We start from the raw sequence: 7,707 nt of genomic DNA on the forward strand, positions 1-7,707 counted from the left end.
TTTCTTATAAACCTTCCCAAAAATCTCGGAATCTACTTCCAACTCTATGTAAGAATTTGAACATTACTAGAAGATATTTCTCTTTTTCTTTTCAAGAGTCAACGAATATTTCTTCAAAGATCCTGTTAGAGATCAGACTATGAATAGCAGTTATTCTCTTGACGGTGGTGATCAAAGTAGTTTCTGTTATTAATAATAAAAAAAAAAATAGTTTCTGTTATTCTGTTTTGAAGAAACCTCCTAGTTATAATTATTCATTCGATAAGATTGAACAAATAATTAATTTGGTCAATGGATATGTAGCGAAATCGGAAATAAAGCGAGAGATATATAATGGGGGCAAGGCAATGAAATTACTCTCTATTGTGTTATTTATGAGAGAATCTATGGGTCTCTCTGTCTGCTATTATGAGTCACCAGATCGGTGGTGCCTGTTAATTATCCAGATAACGCAATTTGTGGTGACGGGTTACCCTGTGATTCTATTTTACTAGGTAGAAGGGAAATGTCATCGGTTTAATTTAATGATACAAGTTAGTTTCTAGTATTTCTATTATGACCCATGCCATAACAGCGGGGATTTGGTTTGTTCTCGGTACTTCTTCTACCTATGTCCCACTAGGTTTAATGTCGATTTGCAGGTCAATGTAGAGAAAAACATTGTTATTGTGATATGTCATGTAATGGAATTTTTCCGATAAGATAACAAAAAAAAGAGGGCCGATTACAAAATGGTCCTACTTTTTATAATTCGGTTACAAAAGTGTCATACTTTTGTAATTGGCTTACAAAATGGTCATGTTCTGTCCGACATAACTGCTGGGGAAAAAAACGGTGTTACTTGTCCCCAAAATACCCTCTCTTTTAACTCAAAGATTTAACTGCAGTTAAACCATCAGACCTGGCAACTTTTATGCAATCCTGAAGACAATCATCTTCATGTTCTTTTATACACCTGCAATGGCCCGTGACATTGTCTTATACACTTGCAATCCCACCACCAGACCTTCCTCCAACCTCTACATCTTGAACCTCATGATCCTCTACCGCTCATAGATGAACTTGTAGTTGATGGTGTTGCCTGTGATGCTGAAGCTGAAGTCTTTGTAGGTGAAGATGATGTTGCACCAGCAGCAGATGAACATAATTCTGCCTTCTCCCGCCATAGCAACAACAGTTCCTGTATATTCATCAGTTTTGTCTTGATTGTAGAAATGTTACTGATCCGTTTCTGAACCTATTTAAGTGATTGATTACGGGATTTGACTAATAAACATGTAACTACTCCGTATCATACAGTAGTATGACAACACAAAGACAATTTCTGAAGAGTGAACAGAGGAATTCATGGTTTCAAAGAAATAACAACTAGACTTGAGAATATTTGGCGTACCACAAACATAGGAATTGCATAATTCAAGAAAGGCTTGCTTCTTTCTCAACTTCTCATATTGGCTCAAACATTTGCTGAACAAATGTCCTGTACTTGGGATTCTTTTGAAACAATATGGCTTGCAAGCATTAAGCTAAAGAAAAAAAATGAAATTAAGTTACCTGCCAAAATGGTGGAGAAATATGCAAACACCAAACACTTAACAATACTGGTGGTACTGTTGTAGACGTGAATTGGCAGGTGATGATGCTATGCAGGTAGGTAGTAGAGCTTAATCTCTCCATACAGTCAACCAACTACATAGCAGAACAACGACAAGCAATGTTCTCTCCAACTAATTTTCCACCCCCCAAAGTCTTGGAATCTCGAACACAAACTCCTTGTCCCCAACTTACTCAAACACACCACAGGATTTAAGAGAATTGAAGTTGCCATGCGGCCTTAAACTTCAAGAAGGATTACATTGCAAAATTTGCGCCAATTGGTTTCTGTTCAAAAAATGGAGCAAATCAGAAAGATGCATCAGCATACATAAGAGGAAAACATAATTTAGTTCAAGTATAATTTCCTTGAAAATAGAAGGAAAACCACAATTCATTTCCTTTTGTTTACTAAATCAAAAGCAAATTGATATAAATGACAGATACATATGAAAATCCAAGTTTTTAGGGATCAAAAAGAAACTGGTAACTCAGAAAGAACCATTTTCCTGTCCCATGAGTTCTTTTTAACCTGCAATTTCAAATTAGAGACAAAGCCACTCTCCCAAACTTACTCAAACACACAAACACAACTTAAATTATCATACATCACCAAATCAGCACAGCCTAAAACTAGGGTTTCAGAAAATACAATTTACACAATCAATTACTAACACAACAAACAATTGAAACAGTTAACATTTATTCTAAATCCCTAATTTACAAAAATTAGGGTTTTTGAAAACAATCCCGGTTTCTGAAAATAATTTGAAATGCACAATATGGGTTCAAGATTACCAACCTCATTATGTTTGTAAATATGTTGACGGTCTCTTGAAAGAAAACTAGGGTTTTGAACAACCAGTTACCTGTTTTCAACCCGTATCAGTCATCAAATACCATGAGAGTGAAACAAAACCATAAACACGAACTATGTGAGTAAAAACCTCACTGTTGATGATCAATCTCACTCGAAATTGTTTCTTCCTCACTCAATCGAACACTGTTGCAGAAGGTTAGAGGAGAAGAGAAAGGGAAAGAAACGGCCGCATCGCATGTAATGAAGAAGGAGATGAATAACCTATTATAGTCTGGTTTTGTAGTGATTGATCCAATCCGCCGAAACTCTCCTCGAGATGTAACTATACCCAGTTTATGGTACTAGATCTATTATAGTTAACTTAAGGACAAATAGGTAAATTGAGCACCTGATTTAACTCTGACTTTGGAGGGCCCACCGACTTAACTACCCTATAAACGGAACTATGACCATTTTGTAAATGCTTTGTAGCAGTAGGATCTATTTGTGAATCGGGTCTTAATAGTAGGATCTTTTCTTACATTTCCCAAAAAAAAAAGGTATAAATTTTCAACCTTAGTCACACTGCAGAAATATGGGATTTACCTACCGTGGAAGGGTGTGTTGACTGTTCAAGCTTTACTACATGATATACGCCCATCTCTCCAAGGGTTCAACTGCACTGCCAGATAAAATCCGTCTTAATAGTTAATAAATATTATGCATCAAATGTTGTTTCTTCGCAGGCTAAACTCGAGAATTAACTGTATTGGGTACAAGATGAGCTAATGCTTAATGAGTCTTTCCAACTTAAGAATAAAATAATTTAAGATTTTAAACAGAATGCTTAGATGGACAATTGTGTTAGTTTTCCCCAGAATACCTTAAAAAGTGACATAAGATTATCAAAGGGAATATGAAGTCTATATATAAACATTACTGGTCGGCATAGCTAAGTTTGTGCTATCTCAAGCAAAGAGAACCGATCATTTTCACATTGTTCGGACTTGCTCACCAGCACTTGATTGCATAGCTATTCGTACAGCAGTCAAAACTTCTTCCATAAATGAAAAACGCATGCCGCAGCAACGATACTTAAGCCTGGGTGCCTTTATTTAGAACTTATTTTGATGCCAGGCATTGCCGATAAAATATCAGCGAGAGTTACAACTCTTTCACTTTGTCGACCACTAAATTCGTTAGTCAATCGCTCTTTCACCTCTCAATTACGGCTGTTCTTGTGACTTTAATTACCAATGACAACTAGTTACACTTGCCAGTAATGGTCATGGCTCCATATTGGCAGCACCTAAAAAATCAAGTCCCGTGCTTTACCATATACCATCAGAAAAGAATCGGGAGTCGGTTGCCATCTATATCACTATTGACTATTGCATGGTATACTTACTAGTCAACGGAATAAGTAACCGCGTGTTGAAATTTGAATTTTGTAGCCCCTAGCTAGAATTTGTGGTCTTGCGTGCCTAAATGGGTCCGGGGAGCAGCTGGCTTGAGATAAGAATCGCGATTGATGTATTTCGTGTATATATATATATAGTGATTGATTTTTGTCAAGAAGCTAAGAAAATCTCCATCCTTTTTTGTATTTTCGTCAACAAAGGCAATATTCTCAATTGCCCAATAATTCATTCACTGCTGCAGCTAGCAATGGCGTCTTTGACCAGAAGAAGAACACAACTGGCGATCTTCTTGGTATTCCTGTTTCTCTTCTTCATTAGCTTAAATCAGCTCTCAGTTACAATCAATTCAGGTACTTTTATGTAATCACATCAACAGTTAGTTAAACATCTATATAGTTACTTTACTTAAATCTAAAATGCATGATTAGTGAAAACTTACACTGAAGCAAGTATATATATGTGTACTAGTTAGAATATGTAACGCTTTTTCTTGTTTAAATTATTTGCAGATCCGTCTGATAACGAGCTAATCAACAGTCATTTGAGGAAATTGCTAGCAAGACCACCCCTAACCAGGCCTCCTCCACCTAAGGCAAATCCTAGTAAACAGTTTGAAGTCCCTCCTCCTGGACCACCTCCTCCTGATAACGGGCAATGATGATGAAGTTGACGGACGATGTTCTTTTTGATCTCATCACACACACATGCATATGAAGTATGTTAAGAATAATGCAAACCGGGTGAGTACTTAAGGCAGTCTTCAGAGAGTTGCGTAAATTTGGTTATTGTACTGAAGATTTAACATACAAGAAAACAATAATGGCGTGCTGAAATGAAATCACGTCATTATCAATTTAGAAAAGAGTTTAGTCAAAATTTAAAATTCATAAAAGTAGACTGATCAAGCCATAATCTAAATGGTTAATCTATCTAAATATTTCCTAACTACTTGTATTATTTAAATAATTAAATATGAGATCTAAAAAAAGTGAAAGTGGGAAGATTTATTGTTTAAATATGAGATTTAGCATGATAATCAAATATGAGATCCATAAAAAGTGTAAATATGAGATTTATTGCCTTATTTACTCGATGAAAACGTCGAATAAAAATAAAGGTTTCTTAGCGTTAAAATTAGATCTTTCTAAAGTTTTTGATAGGGTTGAGTGGCCTTTTATCAAAAAGGCCTTATCCTCTTTCGATTTTAGTGATAATTGCGTCCATTTAATTTTTCAATGCATCTCCACTACCTCTCTCTCAATTTCCTAAATGGTTCTTCAGGTCCAATTTTCAATACATCCAGAGGCCCCAGATAAGGGGACCCTCTATCCCCCTATCTTTTCCTCATTAGCATGGAGATCCTTTCCAGATTTCTAGAAAAAGCTACCTTAGAGAAAAAAAATCGGGTCTAAAGATAAACAAAAATGCCCCAACCATCTCGCACCTTTTCTTTGCCGATGATTGTTTTCTATTCACCAAAGCTGACCTGGGAGAAGCAAAAAATCTTCTAGATATCATATCTTCTTTCGGAGAGATCACTGGCCAAATGGTAAATCTCCAAAAATCCGGAATTTATTTCAGCCCAAAAATCCATCCTAAACATGGGAAAATAATAGAATTTTTTTTAAAAGTTCCCCTAATGACGAAAAAGATAGATATCTTGGAACCCCCATTTTTTTCGACAAAAATAGAAAAGAGAATTTTGAGTCTCTCCTACAAAGATATTACAACACCCTTCAGGGTTGGAAACCAAAACTGTTATCTCAAGCGGGAAGAACAGTTTTAATACAAGCTACACTTCAATCTTACCCCACTTATCAAATACAAATGTTAGCTCTCCCAAAAGAAACTTTAGATAAGCTAGACAGAGTTCAGAGAGATTTTTGGTGGAAAAAAGATAAATCCAAGAAAAAAGGCGGATATATAAGGGCGTGGAATTATATGTGTCGACCTAAATCACAGGGGGATTGGGCATCAAGAATCCATACAAGCTTAATATAGCTCTGCTAGCAAAGCTAGCCAGTAGATTAATTATTGAAAATGACCAATTATGGGTAAAACTTTTAGAAGCGAAATATTTTGATAACGGAAACCCAATGGAACCAACTAGAAACTATGAGCTTTCTTGGATATGGACAAGCATTCAAAAAGGTCTGAATATTATCAAAGGAAATTACACTTGGCATGTGAAAAATGGAAATCAGGTGAATATTTGGGACGATAATTGGATACCTAATGAAGACATCGTGAACCAACCAATTGGAAAAGAAGAACCCTTATCGCAGAAAGTAAACGAGCTATTTAATACAAGAGGAGAGTGGAATTATGATTTAGTAACTAGCTTATTCCCTCCTGAAATAAAGGAAAAGATTCTGACAATTCAACCTAGAGTAGAAGCTTCGGATAAAATTAGATGGAAACACCATGATTCGGGGGTCTTTTCAGCAAAAAATATATATAATTTTCTGATCAATCAAGGACCGGATAATGAGAACGACAATGATTTCCCCTGGAGATCTTTATGGAAAATTCAAATTATCCCAAGAATTAGACTATTCATATGGAAGTTAATTCAAAAGGCCTTACCCACAAAAAGTAGACTGGCAGCACGCAATTCGGAATCTCGCCAAATTGTCCCATGTGCAATTCTCAAGAGGTGGAAACGGAAATAAATCTTTCCAAAAATTGCCCATTCGCGAGGGCCATATGGTTTGGGTGCTCTCAAGATGCAACAAATACGCGAATCTTCACAGCTTCGATCGAGGAATGGGTTAAAACTTCGATTGAAGACCCAAATTTCTCTAAGTTCAAGGAAAAAATTGCTACTATTACGTGGTTTATTTGCAAATACATGTGTGAGGTAGTTTTTCAAAAAACAAACCCAGATCCCATAAGACTGATCGAACAAATCAACTACTTCATGAAAGAGGCAAACACAAAGGACAATCTTTTGAATAAAAAAGGAACTAAGTCTAATAGATCCTCTTGGTCGGACTTCAATTCGGATAAGATAATATTTGTTGATGCTGCTCTTAAAAAGGAGGACTCTTCTATGGGATACGCTTTCATCCTTTACTCAACGTACCAAGAAGCGTTCATGCATATTTCAGTGGAGTCGGAGTTGGCTTTCACAGCTGTTCATGCAGAAGCAAAGGCGCTCCTAAGAGCTTTGAAATGGTTAGAAGAAATTCTCCTCTCAACTGTTACAATATCCACAGATTGCAAAATCTTAGTCGATTCTATCAACAATGTCAGTGAGATCACTTCTTGGGTAACTGAGAACACTGTTGAAGACATTATGCAAATTCTAAAAAGACTTCCCCAAGCAAAAATCAGAAACATAATCAGGGACCATAAAGCAGCGGCGGACTCAATAGCTAAAGAAGCGAGGATTTCAAGATCCCAACATAAGAATTAATAGACACATTCACCAGAAGGTCAAAAAGGAGAGTATCATCTCCAATATATTTGAAAAAAATGAAATTGTAAAATTATTGTACAATATCTCTTAGTCTTAATATATTTTCGTTTTCCATCAAAAAAAAAAAAGATTTGTTGCCTTATGGGTTGGCCGAAGAATTTAATGTGATACTAGCATGCATAATTTGGTCATTTGAAACACCATAATAGTATACATTTAGATGGAGCAGTATTAATTTTGGTATTTCCATTAAGGCTGTACAGGAACCGAACCAGAACCGGTGAACCGCACCAGAACCGGAAAAAAAACCCGGTACCGAACCAGAACCGGTGTTGCCGGTACAGAGAATGTGAATGGAATATGAGAACCAGTGTAGACCGGGACAGGTACCGGTTCTAACCTAATTCTCAGGCCACCCCGGACCCATATTACCCACTCATTCTCTGAGCCGTAGATTATAAGATTAAGATTAA

At 36.3% G+C, this 7,707-nt stretch overlaps 1 long non-coding RNA gene across 2 annotated transcripts; it reads right to left on the reverse strand.

Annotated features, from left to right (window-relative positions):
* Positions 1-651: 651 nt before the first annotated feature.
* LOC113340827 lies at positions 652-2,700 on the reverse strand. Of its 2 annotated transcripts, XR_003355661.1 has the most exons (3): positions 2,396-2,700; positions 1,394-1,881; positions 652-1,180 (listed from the first exon to the last, which is right to left on the reverse strand). It is a non-coding gene; the product is annotated as an uncharacterized LOC113340827 (long non-coding RNA). The 2 variants fall into 2 exon arrangements; XR_003355660.1 differs by having other exon boundaries at positions 652-1,881; positions 2,396-2,699.
* Between the last annotated feature and the right edge of the window lie 5,007 nt (positions 2,701-7,707).

This window comes from Papaver somniferum, unplaced genomic scaffold (genome assembly GCF_003573695.1).
Source record: "Papaver somniferum cultivar HN1 unplaced genomic scaffold, ASM357369v1 unplaced-scaffold_24, whole genome shotgun sequence".
Lineage (NCBI taxonomy): Eukaryota > Viridiplantae > Streptophyta > Magnoliopsida > Ranunculales > Papaveraceae > Papaver > Papaver somniferum.